We start from the raw sequence: 27027 nt of genomic DNA, 5'->3' as shown, positions 1-27027 counted from the left end.
TTAGCTGTACTTTATTATAGATAAATTAATGACAGTGAGTGGAGAAAACCTAGTGTATATTGAACACCTACCCCTGACCCCATCTTAAAGACTCAACTGAAGCCCTTTGTTGTTTTTGTTTAAGCCTTCCTTGATTTTCCCTCACTTCCATCCCAGCATGGGTCCCCCACCCATGTGGCCACAGTATTATCACCTGGGTCCCAATCTTCTGTTTTGATGTCTGGCTTCCCCCACACAGCTGAGCTCTCACAGGTCTTCATCCTCAGAATCCGAGGCCCTGGCCTGGAGCAAGGCACAAATGGATGTTTGCTGAGCAAGTGAATGAATGACAGCACAGCATCAGTGAGTCCCCTGGGAGGTGAACTTCACAGCCACCCTGAACTCCAGCTCTTATTATCATCTCCACGTTTATGGAGGAATAAGCTGGGGCCCAGGGAGCTCAGGTCACTTTGCCAGGGCCCAACATCTGGTTCATTAGTGACAAAAATAGGATTTAGACTCAGCTCTGCTAAATCCACAGTCTACGTCTTTGGATCAAACGACTTCTTGTATCTTTGACAAAAACCTAGGATGAATCTTAAAAAGAACTGTAAGGTCCAGAAGGAATCTCGGGAAGTGGTTGTCTCATCATCTGGGGCTGACAAAAATCTCTCTCTTTTACAGGTGACCAAGAGTCACAGATGCCGAAGTTTTTACTTGACTGGTAAACAGTGAGACCCAGATGTTATTCCGTCTCTGTCACTCACAGCTCTGTGTCTTCATCTTCTTCATTTGGTCAACATTTTCCAAGTGCCTGTCATGAACTAGGTACTGGGGTTGCACAGAGGAAAAGGTGTGGCTGCCTGTCTCCAAAAGCTCCCTGATCAGCCAGGAGGTGGGCATGCAAGCCAGCAATTATAATAGAGCCTGTAGGGGACCATAATGGAATTTTGTGCAACATCTGTGCAAAGCACCAAGGATCACAGAGAAAAGGAGACACGTGTCTGTGGGAAGATCAGTGGGTAGAAAGCTTTGCAGAGGAGTGGGTCCTTGGGCTATTTAGCAAAACATCATGCTCATGGCCTAAAAGGTCCCTTCCAGCACTGATGGAGGAGGAATTATGGTGCCATGGTGACACAAAAGGAAGCCTGGAGTGTAACTTCCCTGAGGCTTTGCACTTTGAGGCCACAACCAATGGTCATCAGAGGGTAATGAAGCCAGCCCATGGATTTCAAATCCCCAGTCATTCCCCATGTGACCTGGGGAAGGAACCTCATCTGTCTACTCTCAAGCTTTTCCGTGTGTGGAATGGAGTCTCAGGGGTGGGGCCCTCACTGCAAACAGTGAAACCAAGAACCAGCTCCTGAAACAGGTGGAGACCAATGAGGATGTCCACAATGGGGGTGGTCTCATGAGGACACAGCCCCTAGCCTGGCCACCTTGAACTCTGGCCATAGCACGTTGACCCCAGGGGCCACTTGTGATTCCATCAGAGGCTGACCCACAAAGCCTGGCAGAGAATAAGGGGTACAAGACACAGAGGGATCAGACCTTCCACAAGGATGGGGCTGATGGAAAGAAGAGTCCTGCATCTGGTGGAGGGCCTGGCTTCACTGTAGCTCAGCCAACAGACATGAGGTGGGGGAGAGCAGGCCCCCTAGAGACAAGCTGGAGATGGGGATCCATGTCCCCCCTCACCTCCTCCAACCCCAATGCACAGGGAGCTGGCATCTTTCACCATGAGCCTGCACAGGCACCTAGGCTGGAGCTCAGAGAAGCCATCAGGGACCCTCAGGAGCTGAAGGTGAGCTGTACCCCACACCAACCACAGGTGCCAGTGGCCCCAACTTCGCTGCTGCTGCCCAATTACCCGTAGGAGACGGCAAAGGTGAAGCAAGCTTTCAGATGTTCTTAAAGGCTCACATTTTTTAAACAGTTAGTTATCCCAAAAGAGATGCTTCAGGGGGACCTGACTTAATCTAACGAAAGCCCTTGAGAGAAGGACTAGGACCCCACCCCCACCCCCGCTGAAGTGAGAGGCCCTCTCTCCACGCTGGCTTTGGAGAAGGGAGCTGGCCTGCTGTGCAAGGCGCTATGGAAGGGCCACAGGGCAAGGGCCTGGGAGCACCTTCGGGAGCTGAGAGCAGCCCCTGCTGGGCACCAGCAAGAACATGGGAACCTCCATCCTGTGGTCACATGGAATGAGCTCTGCCACCAACCTGAATGAGTCAGGAACGGACTCCTTTCCCGTCCAGCCCCCAGATGAGACTACAGCCCAGCCGACACCTTGAAACCCTGAGCAGAAGACCCAGTAAGTCCTTCCTGGCACTCTGACCCTCAGAGACTGTGAGGTAATAAATGGGTGTGGGTTTCTGCAATCATTGGCTATGTGGGAATAGAAAGCTATGCACGAGGGCACGGTGGTCAGTGTAGTTCCAGCCTGGCTAAGTTGACCCAACTCCAACACCACACCTGGGCCCTTCTGTCCTTGTAACTCCAGAAAGTCTTGGGTCCCAGCAGAGACCGGCAGACCAGCACTCCCTCTGGAAGGTGCAGGGACTCAGGAGATGCCCTGGACACAACCTGCCCAGCCCGCCCTTGGCCAGCCCTGCCATTTGACTGCTCCACAGTCACCTGGGTGGTCCCCAGCCTCGCCATGCCCTAGGAAGTAGAGAATCAGCACTGATATTCCTGCATCCCCCTGGCCTATCTGCATGTTACCACCACACCTGAGAGGGTGGCCAGGGTTCTGGGAGCAGAACTCCTCCCTCCTTTGGGTGAGTAAGGAACTGCCTGGTCTCATGGGTCTTCATGTCCCCTTCATCATAGTCACAAACGTCTCACTTACACAAAGTAAGGCAGAATATCCGCTAAACCACATAAGAGTTGGTGGTTTTTTTCTGAGCACAAACGAAATAAGATGTTGGCACTTTCAATTTCTCACCTTGAAAGCATTGACAACCCACGAATGCTGAGCTCACTCGTGGAATCTTGGCCAGGGAACGTGGGCCTGATCGTTGCCCTAGGCTGTCTGAGTGGATCACCAATGACAGGACCATCTCCAGGAGCAAGAGACAGACGACTCTGAGCCTGCATGCATGTCTCCCCAGCCCAGACGGAGCAGGTGAAACACAGCAGCTCTCAACGCTTGCTGGTGGTGGGGTGCCCATCAGGCACACACTCTATGGAATTCTTTCCTGTTTGATATGCCTCCTAAGAAACTGTCTGGCTCACAAAATCACAAAAAGGGACTAAAGAGAAAAGAGGAAACTAACAAGAAATGAAATCGGTGTTAATTTTCCTTTAAAATAACTTTGCTTCAGCCAGTGAAATTAACTGGCAGATAGAACTGCTTCTGCTCTTGCTGATTCCATGAACGTTTCTGGTGTTCTGGTACTTCGTGTTCTGATTATGAAAGTTAAGTATGATCATCTAATTCTAAACTAAGATTCGAAGTGTTCTCTTCATGGAAACTGAAGTTGGGGGTGTTGAAAGAACAGGATCCACGTGGGGTGCTGATGTCTCTGGGGACCCTCCTAGGCCGGCCTTCTGCACTCACCCAGCGGTCAGCAGCCGCCATGGTAACCACATGTGCATTTATCCTCGGGGTCCACACACTGCGGTTCCTCTCCCTCGGTGCAGCACAGGAAACTGCTCATGGGGAAATTCTACTGTGAACCAAAGTGCCTCACGTATCTGCACTTGTGCACGTGAAAGGAACGTTAGAATTCTCTACCAAGGTTATCAATTGAACATCAACGATGAACTTCACCCCAAAAGGGGTCATATCAGGAATTACTAAGCACTTCACCACCTCAAAAAACCAGGCCCCCCAAAAAGAACTTTTAAGGCATATTTTGTACTAGAGTTTGTCTTTCTATCCGTCTACATTAACTTATCTTTACCGATGTAAGAAATTCACCTTTCCAGTTTTAAGCGATAAGAAAACTGCTTCAAAAGGCAATTTCATCTAAGTTAAAATTCCATGTACATTCTACACATGTAATTGTGTCACTATTCTGGTCATGAATGAATAGGCATATAATTTGTACTAATAGTAAACAAGGGCCACCCCCCTCACTACAAACGCTGGTTGGGAAGGCACCAGAAGGCTCTTCTGCCAGGGTCCACACAGCCTCAACTCTCCTCCTGTCCAAGAGTGCAACTTCCCACTGGGGTCCCAACAACTTCCATGCATGGATTCTTAGGGCAGTCTGGCAAGGTCTATGGACCCCCTTCATGGAATAATGTTTTTAAATTAATAAAATGCACAGGATTACAAAGGAAGCCCATTAGAGTGAACTAGAATTATAAAAAAAATTTTTTTTAATTTGAAATGTTCTTCATGAAGACACTAAATAACGAATTAGTGCTTGGTCTATAAACTACAACCTGGAGGTATTGATAAGCATAAAGGGAATGTTAAGGTGTCTGTAACAATTGTCCCAAAAGGACGTGAGCTGGGATTCTGCCAGTGGGGGGTCAGAGGTCCTGTCAATACAGTGGACAGAAATGCTGAAGTGAGAGTCTAGTGAAACTAAAGACACAGTGTTTCCTCATCCATTTTCACAACCCCCTGAATGTTACCCATCGGCTGCCTAAAGGTCTGTGGACCCAGGATTAAGAAATCCCAGTGTGACCTTTTCAACTGCCAGGCCGTGTGACAAATCTTTCTGACGGACCCAGCCATCACAGTAGTGTCAGGGGGAAAATTCACAAAGCTCCCATCTCAACCTAGTTCATAAAACAAGGACCGATACCCTGTCCCAAGTCTCTGGCAGTCTCTCCGCAAGGTTGCCAGCTCATGACAATTAAAATCCTGGGTCCCACTGTGAATCCACCTCCCAACACCCCATCCTTTCTACATGGAACCAGAGAAAGAAAACATGGACAGAACGTGGCCCAGAGCCAGGTGAATCACTCTCCTTGTTCCAAAAGCCCCAAGGACAGCAGAATTGTCTGAAAACAAATTCCCATGAAAGGATTCAGTGGGGGTGGAGGGGCTTTTCCTGTGATTCTGCCTTCAACCTAAACTTTCTAGACAGGCACACATAGCAGCCATGTAACATATACTTGCCCTGTAAATAATCGCTGTTTTCAAAAGAGAAGATCATTTTCCTGTTGCTGTGAGCACATCTGACAACCAACAAGGCAAGCTGTGCATTTGCCAGTACAGAGCACCTGTGCATTATTTTCTTGATATTGGAGCCCGGAATCCTGCTTATACAGGACCTTGGAGCTGCAGGACTCAGAGCTCCATTCCCTCCACATCTGTCTTCCGAGAAGGACAGACACAATGATTTTCGAGATCAGCAGTGACGTGGGTTATCATCTGCCATGGAAGGAAAGTCGGCCCACTCTCTCTCCAAAGGCTAAACAGGAATGGAGAATAAAGAACTACAAGCTGCTTTTGCCACGTTTCCATAACCAACCCGGGATTTGTCAGCTTGAATGGTTGGAGCCGCTGGCCCAGGTCCCCTGAGTCATGCCTGGGGAGGACTATTTATAGAGCAGATGCTTTGTTTGTACACTTGCCTGTTTCCTGGGCCGAGGCCTTCCTCCACCTGCACGGTAAAATCTGCTCATCAAAACAGCAGAATCAATTCTTCCTTTCCAACTTTCCCTGAAAACACAAAGAAGAGGAAAGGGTGAACACAAAAGATGTTTTAACTGAAGGATTCTTTCCTCTCCAACAATAAAGTTATCCAAATGTTGCTTCCTTAAGCCCCAGAAGGAAAAAAAATTCTGGAGCCCTTTTGTATAATTATTAGGGACAAAGTGCTCAGACTCTACACCCTGCTGTCCCCAAGGCCTCTGGTTTCTCAAGCCCTCCTGGGGTGCTATGTGGGTTGTGAGAACTTACCAGAGCCCACCACTGCAGCTGCGCGGGCTCTGTCCTCATCTGCTGTGCACATTGGGCGTTTAAAGAGATACCTCTGCTGATACACAGGAGCTGAAAGTCACAGGATTACAGGGTCAAGGAGGCTCTCCCGAGCTCTCATACAAATGTACTCTTCTCTCCCCTTCTCCTATGTGCTGAAGCCGTGGCAGCGAGCAGTCTTCGGCCCTGCCTGCCCACAGGCAGGTATCAGCATCTGGGTGGGACCTAGAGGCGGAAGGAGGCAAGGAAGACCTTCCAGTTCCTTCTTTAAAGAGTTGTGTTCTCATTCTAGAGAGAGAGAGAGAAAGATAGCCCAGAAAGGAAGCGAGAGGAGGGAGATGGCTGCGAGGGTGCTGGGCAGCCGGTAAAGCCGCCACCTGGAAGGCGGCTGCGGAGGACAAGGAGCAAACCTGCCGAGGGCAGGGCCAGGAAGCTGCCCCAGGGGACACCTCTCTTGGGGACCACTGGTGGATCGGATGTGCACAGGGAACGAGGCTGAGTGGGCACCAAAAGGCAAGAGCAGTATCAGACAGACAACCACAGACTGATGAGACGGGAGCCGGGAGCTGGGAGCCTGAATCACTAGGTTGAGGGACAATTGAGAAGCACTTCATGTCTGAGATGACGACAACATGGTCTTAGGAAGATGAACTGGGAGAGCAGATACAGAGAGAAAGTCGGTTGTTCCATTTATATCCAGTTATGTAACACAGTATATACAATACATAGATAGACAGAGGTATAGATATAGATATGGACATATATCATATGTGCAGATGGACATATCTTCATCTCATATGGACATATATCATATACAGGTATCATATCATATATCATATACCATAAGAAAAGAGAATCTCTCATAGGAAAGTCTTGAACTAGGACCCAAATGCAACAGACTCAGATATTTGCACAATAAAGATTAAATAAATTTCCAAGGACAAAAGTATTTAAAGTACCAATACTGGAACTTTCTCAGGTAAAAGAATTCAGCTATTAATATGTTGTTTTAGAGATAACTAGCAATATTCTTTGAACCATCAACTTGGACCTATTGGCAAAGCCAGAGAACAGAGGTGCATCAGGTGCTGGGCTTGGCAGCTGTCTGGGGCACCTGCCCTGAGAATGTTCGCTGCACCGGGAGCTCTGAAGGCTTCCTGTAAACAGCTCCCACGGAGCCGGCAGGAGACAAATGCTCCAGTGTTGACAGAAAGGCAGGTCCTTTCTGTCTAAACAGTGTCCTGCCCGCTGACACTCACCGGGCCTCTGACCACAGAGGGAGGGTGTGACCACCAGCCGCCGCTGCTTGACAAACTGCTCCCTGGACAAACAGACTCGAGCTGGAGGCCGCACTGCCCCAGCCTTCTCACGAGACAGCAGGAAGTGGAGGCCCGAGTTTACCAAGATCCAGCATCCCACTGAGCGTGGGTTTTATTTCTCTACAAGACTATCCAGACTGTTTTTGTTTCCCTACTTTTCAACCATATTTAGTATATGATCTGTGAATGCAAATTGACGTGGCTTAGCCCTGATCCAGGGTTTCAGGCAGTATGATTTCCAGAACTTCTGTAGTGGGACCTCTGTAACAAATGAAGATTCCTGCCTCGTCCCACTACACACACACACACACACACACCACATACACACATACACACATACACATACACACACACACCACACATACACACATACACATACATACACACATACACATACATATCACATACACACACACCACGTACACACATCACATACACACATACACACACATATCACATACATACACGCATGTACACACACACCACACACATACACACATACAGACACACCACATACATACACACATATCACATACACACACACACCACATACACACACACCACACACATACACACACATCACTACCCACACACCACTACACACACAAACACACAAACATATACACACACCACACACATCCACACACATCCACACACATATCACATACACACACACACCACACACACACGTATCAGGTACACACATATACACACATACACACACATATCACATATACACACACCACATACACACACATAGACACACACACCACACACATACACACACCACATAAACACACATCACTTACACACACACATACACACACATCACATACACACACACATACATATACACACACCAAACACATACACATATCACATGCACACATATACACACATACACACACCACACACATATCACATACACACACAACACATATATACATACACACACACCACATACATATACACATACCCACACATATCACATACACATACACACCACATGCACACATATATCACATACACACTTACACATACATACACATATATCCACACACCACACACACACCACATACATACACACATACACACACATATCACATACACACATATATACACAGACACCACACACATACACACACACCACATACACATACATATCTCATACACACACACCACAGATATACACACATATATCACATACACACACTACATACATACACACACCACATACATACACACGCATATCACATACACACATACACACACATATACACAGACACCACACACACACCATATACACACACACCACATACACACACTACATACATACATATACCACATATACACACATACACATACACACACCACATACACACACATAACACACACCACATACACATACACACACCACACACATATCACATACACACACCATATACACACACATATCACATATACACACACCACATACATACACACATACACACATAAACACACACATCACACATACACACACACTGCATTCGTACACACACACACTACACACATGCACACATGCAGACACACCACACACATACACACACATATCACATACACACCACATACATACACACATACACACACATCTCTCATACACACACATCACACACATACACACATACAGACACACCACATACATTCACACATACACACACATATCACATATATATACACCACACACATACACACATACAGGCACACCACATACATAGACACACATATCACATACATACACCACACACATACAAACACCACACATACACACCACACACACACACCCCACACATATATACACACTACACATACACACCACACACATATACATACCACATATATACACACACAACACATACACACACAACACATTGAGCACCAGTGAAGGCTCTGCAGGCCTTGGGACGGCCCCAGGCAGCCCCACCAGGCCCTGCACTGACCCCTTCTCACAGGACAAAAACCCAAGTCAAGGGAGAGGCTGATAGTGCGGGTGATGTAATGAAAACTCCCCGAGACAAGACTCTCCCTCCACCCAACCCCTCAAAAGGTTTATTCATCACACGGGTGTCTCAGAAGGATGGACCAATTCTCCCCTCTGGGGAATGAGCTGGTAGTCCCCCGCCCTGTGGAAGCCCAGGGGCTCCCCTCCTCTGCAGGTGAGAGTGGGGTGGGGAGGGGGACCCGCGGAGGCGAGGAGCAGCCAGCTCTGCCCCGGTCCAGGAGCTGGGGTTGGGGTGGGGCGGCAACGTGTCCAGTTTCCCCAGAGCGCTGCCAGCAGGGACACCCTCCTGCTGTTCCGGAAGGAAACCACAGCTTTCCTCTGAGAGGAACTCCACACTACAAGGCACCCTCCCAGAGGCAACTTCTTCCACCCACAAATAGGGCACATGTCTCACCTTGTTCAAGTCTTCTTTTAGATCTTTCAGTAAATGTTCTTAGCGTTCTACATATAGGTGTAGTAGTGTGCCAGGGCTGTCATAACAAAGTACCACAGCTTAGGTGGCTTAACTAACAGAGATGTATTGTCTCCCAGTTCTGGAGACCAGAGGTCCAAAATCAAGGTGTCAGCAGGCTTGGTTCCGTCTGAGGCCATGAGGGGGGCGGGGATCTGTTCCAGGCCTGTCTCCCAGCTTCTGGTGGTTTGCTGGTGACCTTTGGTGTTCTTTGGCTTGTAGAAGCATCACCCTGACCTCAGTCTTCATCTGCACATGGCGTCCTCCATGTGTGTGTCTGTCTCCAAATTTCCTTTTTTTATATGGTTACCAGTCATGTTGGAGCAGGGGCCACCCTACTCCAACATAATTACAACTGTCATAACTATACTTCCAAATAAGGTCACATTCTGAGGTACTGGGGGTTAGGACTTCAACATCTGGATTTGGGGACGGGGCCACAATTCAATTCATAACAATGGGTATCTTTTTATGTATATTACACGATATTGCCAGTTTTCAATAATTATATGAATAGAACATTTCCTTAAAAATTACATTATCCTTTTGCTGGCTTTTGGAAAATGAATTAGGTTTCGTAAAGTTATCTTGGGTCCAGCTACTCAATTAAACTATACGAGTTCAAATTAGTGTGATTTACTATCTTGGATTTTTTATATGCAAATAATTACAATTGTGTCTCTCCCTTTTAAATATTTCTACTTATTTTTTCCCTGTTTTTGCTGAGATCTTATAAACAGTGTTGAATATCTGTATTTGTGGTAGCCATACAAGCATTTTTTCTGACAATAATGGAAATGCTTCCAGAACATCACCATTAAATATTATATCATTAAATTTATGATACTTCATCATTAAATATATGTCTACTTTACATACGTTTTTATTCTGTTCAACTTGACTCTCAAGTGCGTTACCACCTTTGTAGAATAGCATACAAAACTTTTTAACCCCTTTTTTTAATCCCATGAAAAAATATGTTAAATAATGTGGGAATGGGCCTTCCCTTTAAGGTTGCATGAGTCTTAAAACCTGTGAAAGGACAGTGCCTTTCATACAGGTAGAACTCTGACTATACTTTCCATTTATTCTATTATTTTTGGTACATTCAGAATTCTTCTGATTCAGTTTGATGGACTTTGTTTCTGAAAAAGTCATCAATCCTATCTGGATTTCCAAATTTATTGATATAAAATTGGTATTTTAGCCTCTCATATTTGAGCTCTCTCTACCTCTAGTGCTATGTCAGCTCTCTTTCCTCCCTAATCAGATTTGCAAGAACTTTCTGTGCCTGTGTAAGTGTTGGGGAAAACAAACAGGTCTCGGATTTCATGGATCTTACCTACTGGGTGTGTTTCTCACTTATTTACTGTTTCAAATATGACTACATTTGTTTTTCTTCCTTCTTTCCTTTTGTTTAGGTTTGTGTTGCTGGCCTTTTTCTAGATTCATGGGTGGTTAAAATTCTTTCAATCATATGTTTCTTATCCCATGATTGTAGTTTCTAAATTTCCCTCCAAGTGCCACTCTGACTCTATACACTCAGCTCTGCTATATGGTTCTCCCCTTTCTGTTCACGTCTACATACACTGAATTTAGCTTTGCTTTCCTCTGCTGTACAAATCCAACTCTCTGGGGGATAACTAAGCCAGGACTGCAGCTCCTGTGGTCATCCTTCTCTTGCTTAGGTAATTTGCAATCCAAACCAATACTCACAGAAGACGAAATCATGACCACAAAGAGCCTTCAGGATGGGACCAGAGCTTGGCCATTGTCTAGGGTGTTCACCCAGCCCTGAGACACACGGGGCAGAGCCCAGCAGTCCTTGCAGCAGCTCCCAGCCCTCAGTGTATAGCCGGATGGGCGTCTGTCAGGCTGTCATGGGGCAAGCAGTTTAAAGCCCCAACAAGAGCCATGCAGGTAGAGCAGGAGGTGGTGAGAGCTGGGTATGGGGGCAGCTGACCCCTGCTTGCTCAGCCTCTCCTCTCTGAGGGCTGGCGAGAGCCGAAGGGGAACTACAGCTGGTTTTCTGGCCTGGTTTTCTGGCCCCAGGGAACGCCCTCTGGTCCTGATCGCACTGTTGTCACCTCTGAGCTGTTCGGTGCTGTTTAGAGCTGCTGATCGTTTACAGAGCACCGCCCATAATCTGGTATTCAGACGTGTACTACAAACGCATACAATGCGAGATTGATTTAGGAGCTAAACCGTGTTCTATGGGAAATGCAGTCAGACTCTTCTCGCTTCCCCACTGCTCTTTGCATTCTAACACCTCCTAAACTCCACAATTTATGACCCTTTCTCCTTCATCTCTCTCGTTTATCATAGCAGTCGGCCTGCAGTCTTTACTTTTGCTCCGCGAAAGAGATCCTGGGCGGCTATCGTATGTCTTAATGCCCAGACTACCCTGTAGGTCTGAGAGCCACCCAGAGCATAACCTTTGGGCCCAGTTCCCTCACCCACCCCACCCCATCTGTCTTGCAAGCCCCAGCGGCCTATCAAATTTTACAGCCAGGTTTTCACTCTGCTTAGTATCTGTTGGCTCACGTTGCTGAACGATTTTACACAGCTGTACAGCCAGACTAGAAGGCCACAGCTTCATATCTATTTGCAATAAATTTGGCTTCTTTAAGTGTTCTCCTGTGTTGCTCCATCAGGATTTCTCAAACCGCCTGGGTCTGCCTACAAGTTCAGCAGACAGTCTAACGGGAGGCCCAGAGCCATAGGCCCTGCAACTGTATTTGCAAACACTGGTGCTGGAAACGCTTAAGCCAACCTGACCAAAGAAACTTGAGACTTCTTTGTTACAACAGGTGGGATGACAACCAGAGCTGTCAGGAAACTAGTTATGGGTAATTCATGGGCTGTGTCTGGTGACACCTGGACCTCTTAAATGTGAGGGCATCTGGCAGCTGCTAGCGCCAGTTTTTGCCCAGGTTGCTGCAGCACACCCTTTGAGGAAGGCCAGACCCCACACTCCCCTACCCTGTCAGGAAGCTGGCAGAGCAGGCCAAAGCCAGGACCTCGTGAACAGCCAACTGCTGGAGGTCCAAGGTGCCCTGAGTCTGCCCAGGAGGAAAGGACCGCTACCCAAGGCACACAAAAAAATGCATTGCATTTGCACACCCATGTTCATAGCAGCATTGTTCACGACAGCCAAGAGGTGGAAGCAACACAAGTGTCCACCAATGGATAAATGGGTAGACAAAACGTGGTATATATATAGAGAGAGTGGAATACTAATCAGCCTTTAAAAAGGAAGGAAATTCTGACACATGCTCCAACATGGATGAAACTTCAGGACATTCTGTTAAGTGATTCTATCACAAATACTACGTGATTCCACTTACATGAGGTCCCTAGAAGAGTCAAAGTCATAGAAAAGTAGAACGGGGTGCCAGGGCCTGGGGAGAGGGTATAATGGGGAGTTGGTGTTTAATAGGGGCAGTTTCAGTTTGGGAAGATGAAAAAGTTCTGGAGATCTGCTTCACAACAGTGTGAATGTACTGAACACTACTGAACCGTGCACTTACAAATGGCTAAGATGGTAAAATGTATGTTATGTTTTTTACTACAATTTTTTTAATTTATTTTTTTATTTATTTTGGCTGTGTGAGGTCTTAGTTGCAGGCACATGGCACCTTCATTGAGGCATGCAGGATCTTTTCGTTGCAGCACTCGGGCTTCTCTCTAGTTGTGGCCTGCGGGTTTTTCTCCTCCCTAGTTGAGGCGTGCGAGCTCAGTAGCTGTGGCGCACGGGCTTAGTTTCCCTGCGGCATGTGGGATCTTAGTTCCCCGACCAGGGCTTGAACCCGAGTCCCCTGCATTGGAAGGTGGATTCTTTACCAGTGGATCACCAGGGAAGTCCCTACAATTTTTTTTAAAAAAAGGAAAAATGCAGGGGACTTCCCTCACAGTCCAGTGGTTAAGACTTTGCCTTCCAGTGCAGGGGGTGGGGGTTCAATCCCTGGTCGGGGAGCTAAGATCCCACATGCCTCGTGGCCAAAAATCAAAAACCTAAAACAGAAGCAATATTGTAACAAATTCAATAAAGACTTTAAAAAATGGTCCACATCAAAAAAAATCGTTTAAAAAAGGAAAAATGCATTACAAATTCATTGCGTATATAAGATCTGCCTTCAACAGTGCTTGGGGTCCCCTGGGTCTTGGAATGAAAACTGCATATTCCAAGAAGCTCATTGTGGTAAAAACAGGTACAGTGTGGAATTCAGCACCCCAAACACACCTCAGCTGCTGTGTCAAAGTGTCTGTCCTTAAACTTCCAGTTGGCAGTGGTCCCACAGTGCTGGCCACAGGGTTCGGGTGTGGACTTCGCCCCTTACGGGCTGTGGGGTTGAGGCTTTCAGCGCAGGTCTCTGCAGCTGTACCCCCGAACGACGGGGCTGGAACAGTGAATCACCAGCTGCACCTCAGCCCCGTCTCTCATGGGCACATGATGATGCAAATACTTGTAAGAAGCTCGAGGCTTCTGATGAGGGGCACCAAAATCGGGGGAGACAACACCATCTTTCAGGTGCAGGCATTCACCCTAGTGGCCCTGAGAGGTGGTGAGCGCCCTTGGTTACCTCCTTTCCTCTAAGCAAACAGCTCCAGTGGCTGGCAGGGGTCTGCCAGGGAACCAGAGCCACAGTGACTGCATAGAAAGCATGAGAAATAGCAGTGTTAGCAGGGCAGCCCTCATCACCAATGGCTGTTGTGGCTCTGGCTTTATGAGGGTGACCAGACAAAAACTGGCAGCAGACCTAGACCAAGGGGCATAGTCAGTTTCCTCTTTTTATTTTGCATCTTGGGAGGGTCCCTAGAGACACAGAGACCTGGGTTTGAATCTCAGCCCAGGCCTTTGGTTATCTATTGCTGGGCAACAAACCACCCCAAAATGTAGTGTCTTAAACAACCACCACATTTATTTTGCTCACAAATCTGCAACTTGGGCAGCGTTCAGCAGGAATAGCTTGCTGTGGCCTAGAGTCTGCAAGCATCTGAAGGACCACTCACTTAACAGTGGGCAGTGGATGCTGGCTGTCACGAAGCTGGGACCTCTGGAATTGTGGCCTTTCCTGTGGCAGCTGGGCCTCCTCCCAACATGGCAGCTGGGATCCAAGAATAGGGATCCTGAGAGAGAGTCAAGAAGAAGCTGCATTGCCTTTTCTGATCTAGCCTTAAAGCCACACACCATCCTTTCCACCAATGAATACAGCCCACATTCAGAATAAGGAGCTTGAATCCACCTCTGGATGGCAAGAGCGTCCCAGAATTTGCCACTGCTCTTGGAGAATTACTCATTGCTGACTGTAGTCTAGTCTGCCTGTGCCTTAGTTTACCTGTTGTGAGGATTATACAGTCAGTGTAGGTGAATCTCCTAACACAATGCTTTTCCATCAGTGGATGTTTATTATCAATCATGCAACTCCATAGACAAAGGGGCTGGTTAAATAACATTATCATTTTGCAAAATGCAGAGTTCTTAAATACATTAAGCTAATTAGGGAAAAGCATAAAACTGGAAAATCGTCCCTTAACCCAGTTTAAGGAGTCTCCTCGACTTCGCTGAAGGCAGACAAAGGCTTTTGTTGTTTCTGTTGAGAGAACTATTGCCAAGAGGAATCCCAGAAAGGAGTCGCAGGAGGATCGCTGCGAGCTAGAGAGAGGGTCCTGACGCCAGAGCTGAGGGAGGGAGGAAGTCAGCTGGAAGATATTGGGAAATGCAGATGGAGCTAATGAAAGTGCTCAGGAATCAACAACATTTTGCAACCCAGCATGTTTTGTTAATGATTTGCACACCAGACAATGGCCCCAATGCCCATGAGAATTTGGGGAGGGCCAGACAGTGAGATACAGCCCTTAATTTACAGACCAGGAATCTAGGACAGAAGCAGCATCTGGTCTGGGCACTTCAGCTCAGGCCCCACCGGCTCTATCCGCCCGTTCTTGTCTCACAATGCCCATCGTTCCTTCTCACAGGCCAGTGGGAGAGCTTTTCTGGGGACCACCCGGAAAGAGCAGGCTTCCCGCCTGCTAGAATCTGCAAACTTGCAGCATGGCCCTGGAAAAACACCTAGAGACAGTACAGAACCATGTTCCGGACACACCAGATGGGGAATTTCTGCCCCGTGCTCCCGGGGGTCCACCTTCCAAAGGGGTGCAGCCTTGCCACCTCTGGATGCAGAGGAGGACCCGGGAGGCCGGGATTGCCTGGTGGTGGCACCACCCAGTGACTCATTCCCCGTGTCCTGGTGTCCCCTGAGGACACCTCTGCTCTTGTCAGCCACCGCCCAGTCACCATGGCTGAAGGCCAGTCTTGGAGGGGAGCCAGCCACTTGCACCGAAGTGGAGTGAGCCTGGCCAGAGGGTGACCAAGTCCTTCTGACTTGGCTGTGTGAAAAGTCTCAGGTGTCCCCAAAAGCATTCCCATGGCATTTCCCTGGGCAGGGTCTCCTGCCCTTGGAGGCCTCATGAGTCCAAGTCTCCAGCCCACCCTGCAGGCTGTGCGTGTTCTCTCTGGGAGGGACAATAATAAATCAACAGCTTCCTTTAGGGATGGGTTTAAACCATCTGATTGGCTAGTGGGGAAGAGTGTATTTGCACAGAGGGTCATTACACTGTCCCATCCCAGATGCTCTTCTTACAGTGGTCTCACGACCCGCCCATCCAGGGGGGAGCCCACATCCAGCCCCCAGACCTGGGCAGACCTCCAGGATGGTCTCCATCCATAGATTTCAGCAAACAGGACCATGTGTGCTTTCTGAGACTTTCTCCTGGCTCACTCTCAGATGCTTGCTCTGCAAAGCCAGCGGCCTTGCTGTGAGGAAGCACAGGACACACAGAAGGACGTGGAAGGGATTCCTGGGCCATGACGATGGCCAAGTGCCTGGTTCAGACCAGCACCAACTTACTGGCTATGGGTGTGCCATCTCGGAGCTGAAGCCCCCCAGCTGCTGCTGCAGAACCAGGGAAAGCTCCATTCCCCGAGAAAACAGAGGCCAAAGGAGCAGAGGTTTCCTGCCCGAGAAACTCCAGGGGAAGGGGTCCAGAGGGACCTCCTCATGGCTTGGTGCCTCTGCTAGGCAGCTTCTGACATGGCCCCCAGTGATTCCTACACCCTAGGATTCCTACCCCCTCCCCGTGTGTGTGTACGTATGTATATGTGTATCTGTATGCAAGTATGCCTGTGTATTGTGTGCAAGCATGCGTGTGTGGGTTTTGAGTGTGTGTTTACATGGAAGCATATGGTGTTGTGTGTGTCTTTGTGTGTGTGCAGGTATGTATTGTGGGTTTTGAATATATGTGCATGCACATGTGTGTGAGTGTGCAAGTATGTGGGGAGTTGAACATGTACATGTATGTGTGTGCATGCATGTTTTTAAATGTGTGAGTATGCATGTGTGTTTGCACATATGTGATTGTATGTGTGTGTGAGTGTGTGTGTGTGTGTGTGCGCGCATGGGAGTATGTGTGCCAGCTGGACTTAGTGCTCTACTTCTAATGAATTGAATATGACAAATATGACAGGACGCCATTTCCAAGTTTAACCTACCAAGGCCTTTGACTTCAGCCTGGCTCTCACCCCCTCTGGCCCTCCCAGTTTACTGCTTTGCTGAAGCAAGCTGTCACAAATGAGAGGCCCCATGTGGCAAGGAACTGAGGCCACAGCCTGCGAGGAACCAAGAAACTACCAAACACCCTGTGAGTTGAGCTTGGAGGACGGTCCTTCCCTAGTTAAGACTTGGGATGACCAGAGCCCCAGCAACACCTGTGTTGCAGCCTGTGAGACCCTGAAGCAGGGCCCCAGGTAAGCTGTGTCTAGATTCCTGACCAACAGAAACTGAGATAGTAACTGTTATTGTTTTAAGACACGAAGTTTTGGGTTAATGTATTATATGGCAATAGATAATCAAGACAGATTTTAGTACCAGTATTGTGCTGCTGCAACCAACACCTAAAAATGTGAAGTGGGTTCAGAAACTGGGCAGTGGGTGAAAAGCTGGAGGGATTTGAGAAGAATGATGAGAAAGCCTAAACTGCTTTGAACAGACGGTTAACACATATCTGGGCTTTGAAGACACTTCCAGTGAGAGCTCAAAAGGACAGGGACACACTATAGGAAATTGGGGGAACAGGGAATCCTTGCTACGCAGCAAGCAACACTGTCACCTGCAGTTATATGGAAGCTGGAACTTGTACCTAATGAACTGTGTGGTCTAGCTCAGGAGATTCCCAAGCAAAATGCTAAACATGTTTCCTGGTTTCTTCTTGCTTCTTATAGTAAAATATGAGAGGAGAGAGATAAATTGGGAGAAAAATTATTAAACCAAAAGGAACCAAGACTTGATGATTTTGAAAATTCTCAGCTTCTTCTGGTGGTAAAAGATGCTAAAATTAAGAAAAGCTTTCTGAGCAATCTTCAAAAGTGATCTAGAAATAAAGCCAATAGTGAGACTGCACAATCTTTTTGTTAAGACCTCAGAATGATCAAAGCATCGGAGTACTACTGACACTCACAAAGGACCCTTTCAAGAGACTAAGTGTGTGTCTCACATTTCCTCTCAACTGAACAATAGGGTCTCTAGAAAGTTGGAAGCATTGTCCCTCATCTGTTTCAGCAGAAGCCCAAGGCAGAGAAGGGCTTATCTTAAAGAGATTTTGTGGTGGCTTTTGTCTAATGGAGATTGCCCCAGTGAGATTCACAGAAGACCCAAAAAGTGTTTGAGAAAATTACATCAGCAAAAACATTTTCAGCGTGAACTAAAAGGGACAGAGACGGTACAAAATGAAAAGAGGATTTTGGGCCCCCCAACCCCAATTATACTGGTAGGAAGCAGGCTGAGAGATGCTTAAGGCAAACACACTTCATCTTTTTTTTTTTTTTTTTTTTTATTTATTTTTGGCTGTGTTGGGTCTTCGTTTCTGTGCGAGGGCTTTCTCCAGCTGCAGCGAGCGGGGGCCACTCTTCATCGCGGTGCGCGGGCCTCTCACTGTTGCGGCCTCTCCCGTTGTGGAGCACAGGCTCCAGACGCGCAAGCTCAGTAGTTGTGGCTCACGGGCCTAGTTGCTCCGCGGCGTATGGGATCTTCCCAGACCAGGGCTCAAACCCATGTTCCCTGCATTAGCAGGCAGATTCTTAACCACTGTGCCACCAGGGAAGCCCCACACTTCATCTTTGATGAAAAAGTAAGAATGACTAAGAGGACAGAACCAAGAGCAAAGATAGCGCTGCCAAGAGCACAGAGAATTTCTCCCCAGGCCTTGAGACCTAATTAAGGAACATCTAACGTTTGCCCAGATGGATTTCAGAATTGCTATAGACAAGTGCCTCCCATATTCCCCCTTTTGGAACAGAAATGTCTATACCATTTCCCCTATGCCTGTCCCTCCAATGTGTGCAGGGTGTGTAGGGGCAGATAACTTGTCTCTTTAGTTCATGGGTCTGCAGATCCAGAGGAGCTGGACTTAGAAAACCACACTGGAGGAACCTCACCCACCCCTGAACCTCACTTCCATGATGAGGCTCTTGACTTCGGGCTATGTGATGAGACCTTTGAGGACCTTGGAGGAGAAACATGAATCATTGTAGGCCAGAGGGCAGGTTGGAGCAGGCAGCTTCTGAAACGGTTCCTCGGTGGTCCCCACATCCTGGTATTCACACTCTTGAATAATCCTCTCCCAATGTGTGGGGACTGGACCGGGTGAGTTGCTTCCAATGAACAGAATACAGGACGCCACCTCCAAGATTGGGCCATAAAAGACTGTGACTTCTATCTTGCTTGAACTCACTCCCCTTGGCTTGCTTGGTTTAATGAAGCAAGCTGTTGTGTTGGAGAAATCCACATGGCAGGAAACCAAGCCTCTGACTAACAGATCAAAATGAATTGAATCCTGCCTGCGAAGACAAAGATCCTCCCAACTTCAAGCTTTACAATGACTACAGTTCAACCAACACCTTAAGAGTCTCTGAAGCAGGGGCTCAGCTACATCTTCCCCACCATCATTTGTGCCAGATCCTTGATCTACAGAAACCTGCAGTAATAAATGTTGCTGCTACAAACCACTGCATTTGGGGTAATTAGTTAAGCAGTAATAGGTGATTATGATATCTTCCTTGTCAGGGAACAGGGAAATATTGGGTGTGAGGGAAGACCATGGACCAGTGTCATCTGTGGCCCTCAGGAATCAGCATCACTAGGAAGGATTTTTTTTTAATTACTGATATATATTTGACATATAACATTGTGTAAATTTAAGATGCAGAACATGTTGATACAATTATAAATTGAAATGTGATTGCTGTAGCAATAATTAGCACCTCTACCACACCACGTAATTATCCTTTCTCTTCAGTAGTTGGAATCATTGAGTTCTAGTCTCTCAGCAAATTTGATGATTATGGTACAATACCATTATCTATATTCACTATAAAGTTCATTAGCTCTCTAGAGCTTATTTACTACACTTTGCATATTTGTATCCTTAAACAGAATCTGTCCTATTACCCCCACCCCCATCCCCAGGTAACCACCATTTTACTCTCTATTTTTATGAGTTTGGCTTTTTTAGATTCCATATATAGGTGATATCATATAGAACTTGTCTTTCTCTGTCTGACTTATCTCTCTTAGCATAATGTTCTAAAGTTCCATCCATGCTGCTGCAAATGGAAAGATCTCCTTCTTTCTCATGGCTGAAGAAAATTCCATTGTATGTATATAACACGTCCTCTGTATCCACTCACCTGTTGATGGGCACTTAGGTTGTTTCCACATCTTGGCTATTGTGAATAATGCTATAATAAACATGGGAGTGCATATATCTATTCAATATCTTGTCTTCATTTCCTTTGAGTGTATAACCACAAGCAGAATTGCTGGATCATATGAAAGATCTATTTTTAATCTTTAAGGAACCTCCATATTGTTTTAGGAACCTCCATATTGTTTTAGGAAGGCTTATTTGAAATGAAGATCAAGGGCCAACCCAGACCTACCCAGCCAGAATTTCCAGGATGGGGCCCAGGTAATTCTCATGCATATTCATACTTGAGAATGAGGGTATGGGTAATGACTTCTTATTCCCCCATAGCTCCCTAAGGAGTTCCACTAACGTGACACCTCTGATCCACGCCTGTATTTTCGGGTCCCCCAAGCTGTCCCACCATCACTACAGATCTGGGGGCCCCATGCCTGGGTCCACTGGCAGCGAAAGTGTCACCTGCCTACAACTGGCCCCTTGACCAGACTGAACTTGTGGCTCTAGCTCCCCAGCAGGACTGTAGAGGCTAATGCTGGGTCGGGGGTGGGTAAGGGGGAGTTGCGTCTTAGAGAGAAAAGAGGCAGAGAATCCTCTTCCCTCCCCTGTCCCATGGCTGCAGACCATTCTGAAAGGCCCTGTTTTGGTCCTCGAGAGGGAGCAGGCAGTGGTGCTAGTGGTGACGCTGTGGCTGGAGTGCTGGCGCCCCGGTGTGTTGCTCTCTGTCCTAGCTGTCTCCAACCCCTTCCCTCGTCCTGCTTCCTGGCTTGCGCTCCCTGAAAAGTGCTATCACAGCACTTTGGCTGCAGGCTGTGTTTTCCAGATTAAGACAGCACCCTAAAGGCGAGTTGAGGTTTGGGGGCTGACCAAGCCCATACACTGGGGAACCAACATTTATCTGGGGTGGGGAGAAAGGCTGCCCAAGGGTCTCCACCCACTCCAGACCTCCAGAAATGACCCCAGCAGGAGCCAAGGCCCTTTGCTCCCTAGATGCGGTTGAAGCAACTTTCTAAGAGCATGGTTGGTCCTCAAGCAACAGGCAGACGTGGATGGCTACACATGGGGGACACACAAAGGGGGAGCCCCGGTAACCAGAGGCAGAGGAGCAGTGGGGCACACCCAGGGAACCCTCACAGCCCCCCAAGGGCCAGCCTGTCTGCCCTCCACGCAGTGTGGACTCCCAGGAGCTGAGCACTGCAGGACCTCTGTCACATGTGAGCTCACACAGGCAGCTCTGATGGATTGAGAAGGTCCAGGGCTCCATGACTCTGTTTACTTAACACTGTACATTTCCTTAAAAGAACAACGTGGACACTTGCCAGCATTAATTGAGCCTATGTGCAAGCATTTTTGCACATAGTCTGTGTGTGTGTGTATAGATACAAATGTATGTGTGCATGTGTTCATGTGCATATATGTGCATAAATGTGTGTGTACACACGTGTATGTGTTCTGTGTGGATCAGACCAATGAATCTTTACACAGAAGACTCCCAATTTATGGATGAGGTATTCTGTGGAGGTAAGGCTCCTCACCCAAGGCCATGGGGACGGTGATGCAGTTTGGGGGTGACCCAGTTCTGGGTTCGGATCCCTGGTCTGCCGCTGCCCAACCACATGGCTTGGCGAAGTCACTTCCCAGCTCCATCTGTCCCTTTTCCCTCTTCTGTAATGTGGGGCTACACTGCTCACTTCGAAGGTCCTGTGGCACATCCCTGGGCTCTCCTGTGGGGTGGGGCGGGGAGGACTGGCCTCAGTGTCCAGCAGAGAACAAGTGTACAGAGAAAGTGGGGCTCCCCTTCCCTCCTGAATGCATGGGCTTTTCATCCATGCCTACTCTATGCCTAGCATTGCATTGCTGCCCAAGTCTGGCTTCCTGAAGCAGAGCTGAAGTGCGGGCACACGCACATGTGGTTTCTTAAGGATGTGCTCTGAGGGGAGCAGGAAGGCAGGGGGCACAGGAGGGAAGGAGGCCAAGCCGGGGACAAGTTCAGGCAAAGCTCCAGCCTCAGCCTGTTCCATGACACAGAGCTCTGGGGCATCAGTCGCACCCAAGATCTCGCTGTGTGGCAGGCAGCTGGGCTTGCAGCGTCCCGAGCCTGCCAGGACTGGGCTGCAGGTCACCTAGGGGATGGAACCCTGCAGTCAGCTCCACCTGTCTGCAAAGGGACATGGGTGTGATTGCATGGTGTGGACCCCGAGGGGAGCCCAACAGTCTGTTTTAAGAAGCCATCCAGGGGACACTGAGGCCGGCTCCCTGTTGAGAAATGTTTCCTTAGGAGAAGACAGGTAAAGACCAAAGGAATCTGGGATCCCAGTTGACCCCAAGGGGCAAACTTCCCTGGTGGCCCATGTCGCTGCCTCTGCACTGCCCCACATGAGGGAAGGAAAGCTGTACTAGTCTAGTGGGGGTTCCTTTTGTTACAGCAGCTCAGCCTGTATCCTGATACACGTGGTGAGGAAGTTTTATTAGCAGTGTGGCTAGAGGAGAGGAAGGGAAGGGCAGAGTAGAAGGGAAAAACTTTAAACAACCGCCATGATATGTTGTGTTCCCCCAAAATGATTTGTTAAAGCTCTAACCGCAGGACCTGTGAATTGACCTTACTTGGAAATAGGGTCTTTGAAGATGAGCAAGTGAAGATGAGGTCATTAGGATGGGCCCTAATCCAGTATGACTGGGTCCTTGTGAAAAAGGGGAACATTTGGACACAGTGACAGACCCCCATAGAGGGAGATGTCATGTGAATGTGAAGGAAGAGATCAGGAGGACGCAGCCACAAGCCAAGGATCACAGAAGGTCATCAACAAACCCCTGGAGTTGGAACAGATTTCTCCCTCACAGCCTGGAAGGAACGAGCCCTGCTGCCACCTTGACCCAGACGTCGAGCCTCCAGAACGGAGACAGTAAGTTTCTCCTGTTTAAGCTGCCCAGAGTGTGGTATGTTGTTACAGCAGCTGCAGGACACTCGCACACCCACCAAGTAATGAATATGCTTCAAGAAGCGGCAGCTAAGCCCTCACATTTGTGCATAGGCCCAGGGCCCCCAGAGAACAGTGGGGAGGCATTGCCTCACACCCCTCCCACACGGGCTCCCTCTCAGTCTGGCACTCCATCTCCACAGGAAGGAGTGTGGGGAAATAACTTGTCTACACTGGGGACAACCCACTTCCAAAAGTCTCCTATCCAACACTTTTCCCCTTGATTTTTCACCTCTGTATCATTTTATAGGAAATATAATCCACATGACATTGAGTCACTGGGCCTGAGCTCAGCACAAAGTTGTTTGCAAGAATTATTTTATGTCCACCACGGGCCTCTTTCTTCAGAAAAAAAGAAGTCATTTTCAGCCAAGAATAAACAAACTTGGCACCATGCGGGTTAGTTCTGTACAAGTCCCTTGACAGCCTGCTAGCTTCATAGTCCTGGGCCAGACTTCATTTCCAGACTCTTTCCTATTGAGACAAGATGAACTTGCCTTGGACCACCTACCCACAGGACCCTGCCAGCCACTCTCTGGGCCCTGCTCACTTCCTTCCTCCCTGCCTTGTTGATTTGGCATACACGGCCTGGAGCAGTATCCTAGGACATGAAACCCAGGCACACTCGTTTAATTATACAGGGCAATGGAGCCCATTCATACAATCATACAGGGTGATGGGGCCTAATCATACAATTATACAGAGTGATGGGGGCCCATCTTACAATCATACAACCATACAGAGTGATGGAGCCCAATCATACAACCATACAGGGTGATGGGGGTCCAATCATATAATCATATAAGGTAATGAGGGCCCATCATACAAGCATACAGGGTGATGGGGCCCAATCATACAGTTATACAGGGTGATGGAGCCCAATCACAAAACAGGGTGAAGAACATGAGCTGTAGAATCTTGGGGGTGCCACTTAGCCTCTTTAAACCTGGGTCCACATTTGTAAGGTGGGACTGCTGCTGCCCCCAGTACAGTTGTTGTAAGAATTCCACAATGCCCGGCATGGAGCACAGGTTCAATAACAGATAAATAACGTTACTACCATGAAATCACAAGGAAATTCACCAATGAGAGCACAAGAGGTGTGGCTTTTACATGTTTTTCAGTCCCTAGAACCTAGTGCTGTTTCTGGCGTGGAAATCTCACTTCATATCTTCTGAATTTAAAAAGCAAAGAATGAATGGATGAGAGTACAGGAGCTCCAGCCCCTAAATATTAAGCAACAATCCCAGTTACTTATGCTTGTACTTCCTCTGTTAAAATGTTATTCCTTTGACATTAGTCAGATAAGAGTTTTATCTTCCTGTCAAAATGCAACAGGGAAATTTTCATGTTTTTTCATTTTAACATGAATGTCCAGGTGCCGGGACCCTGCTTTCCAGGAGCTTCCAACCCACTGGGATGGGCAAGAAAATAAATAAATGAAAACAGTGATTTTAGGTGAGTCCACAGTGTCAGGTTGTATTTTCCAAAGATGGCTCACAACCCACCACCGTCTTTCTGCAGTATGGCCTATGGGTTCCCAACTGGGGGTCTAATTCTCCTCACTGGCACCTGGGCTGGGCTTGAGACAGGCTGGGACCTGGGACACTTTGCTGCAATGCTTGTACCTGAACAAACGTCTCCTCCAGCAACAAAATACAAAGAAACTATAAGGAACTAAAAATAACTGGGTGCATACTCAGCTGGGGTAAATTCTGCACAACAATATACAAAAAGACCAAAAAAAAAAAAAACAAAAAAAAACCACAACTGCCACTTCTGAAGAGCTGGGAGCAAAAGCAAAGCACTGTGCATGCCCCCAGCACTCAACACCACCAAAGGGGTGGGCAGACCACCTAAGCCACCCATCCTGCCTGACCCCTGGACACAACCCTACGCTCACCCCATATAAAGAACCAGCTCACTTCCCCCCCACCAAGGGAGCAAGTGAGCAAGGGAACCTGTAACTTGTTCTGGCTCCCCGCTGCTGCAGCAGGGGCCCCAGTAAAGCCTTGCCTGAATTTCTTGTCTGGCCTCTAGTCAATTTCTGTTGATTGGGGAAGGTCTAGAACCCTGGTTGGTATCAGCCTCAGTGACTTGCTCATCCAGTAGAAGCTCTGGATCTTCCAAGGCAAGGTCATAAGAAGGCTTGCAGCTGCCCAGGACTTGGGATGCTGGCTCTTGGGACCCGGCCACAATGCTGTGAGAAGCCAAAGCCACTTGGAGAGGCCACGTGTGGGAGCTCCAACCAAGAGCACCTGGGAGCTGACAGCTGACTGCCAACACCTTCTCCAGGCTCGTGGACAAAGGCATCATCCCGACATCCCCTCCATGGAGCCCTCAGGTGACTCCAGGTCTGGTCATCGTCTGATTACAATCGCATCAGAAACTCCAAACAAAGCCTGCTGGGCCAGTCAGCCCACAGCAGCGTGGGAGAGAGTAACCATTTGCTGTTTTAAGCCACCAGACTTTTGGGTGCATTTTTAGGTTGCAGTAAAGGCAAAAAATAGGTAGTGAAGAAGGCAACCAACAGGAGAAAGAGACAGTGAGGGGGAACAGGACTCAGACCTGGTGGGAGGAGGGAAGGGTCCCTAAAAAGGCAAATTGTGAGCTTGGATGAGAGTGACAGAAAGCTAGGCACGCAGAGGGCGGGGGAAAAGTGTGGGAACTGGTAGCAGGAGACTGGCCCTGGCCTGCCCTGTGGTGGAGAGTGGACAGAACAGAGGGGCCGGGATGGGGGTTTACTGGGAAGGCACCTAAGTGCAATGTGTGAAGCGGGAAGTGGCATGGCCCTGACGCTGTCCAGAGCATTGTCCACTCCAGCTGGGCTGTCTGGTGCGCAAAGGATCGTCAGGGAGGTGAGGAAGGAAGATGGACATGTGGGGGCCAGACGGGGGAGTATCCAGGCCTCTTCCCCTGGCCCACATGTATTCCTCGAATTAGCTGCTCCCGAGCCCACGTCTCCCAGAAACAGCCTCTGGGTGGGGGCCAGTGTGCACCAGAACCCCACAGCCTGGGGGCGGAGGCCTGCGGGCTGGGTGGCTTCACCCCTGGGTGCCCTTCACCGATCCTTGACAAATGCTTCCTGGGAGGAAAGACAGAAATTGTGCTCCTACAGCAACACCCCAGAACATAGTTCCAGCTTCTTTAAGAGAAATGGAATCACTCGCCGGTGAAGCTCTTCCACAGATGACGAAAGGTGTAAGTAAACATTTCAGGAACATTCAGCTGGAGCCCTCACTGCAGACCTGCAAAACTGCTCCTGGCTGACTCCAGAACCTTGTAGCTTGAGGAGGTTTCTCACATTTGCACTCAAGAGGAACTTATCCCCTTAAATAAAATGCTCGGAGGCCTGTTTCTAGAAGAGTGGCTTTCAGACTTCTCTCTGACACTGGAGAGAGATGCGTGTGACCTGACAGCCCATGCACACTGACAGATGAGCCCCACCGAGGGACAGACAACCCACGCAGAAGACTGCCTCTGCTCTCCTCTTCACACATGAGAAAACAGAAATGTAAACAACCCATTCGGGTCTCTCAAGCTAAATTTTAGAACCCCTGGTCCAGAATCCCCCCAGGATATAGACTGAGAAAAGAGCCCTCCTGCCTCCAGGATGACAG

Source organism: Balaenoptera musculus, chromosome 6, assembly GCF_009873245.2.
Source record: "Balaenoptera musculus isolate JJ_BM4_2016_0621 chromosome 6, mBalMus1.pri.v3, whole genome shotgun sequence".
Taxonomy (NCBI): domain Eukaryota; kingdom Metazoa; phylum Chordata; class Mammalia; order Artiodactyla; family Balaenopteridae; genus Balaenoptera; species Balaenoptera musculus.
The sequence above is the reverse complement of the archived record's forward strand: the minus strand, read 5'-3'. Positions refer to the sequence as shown.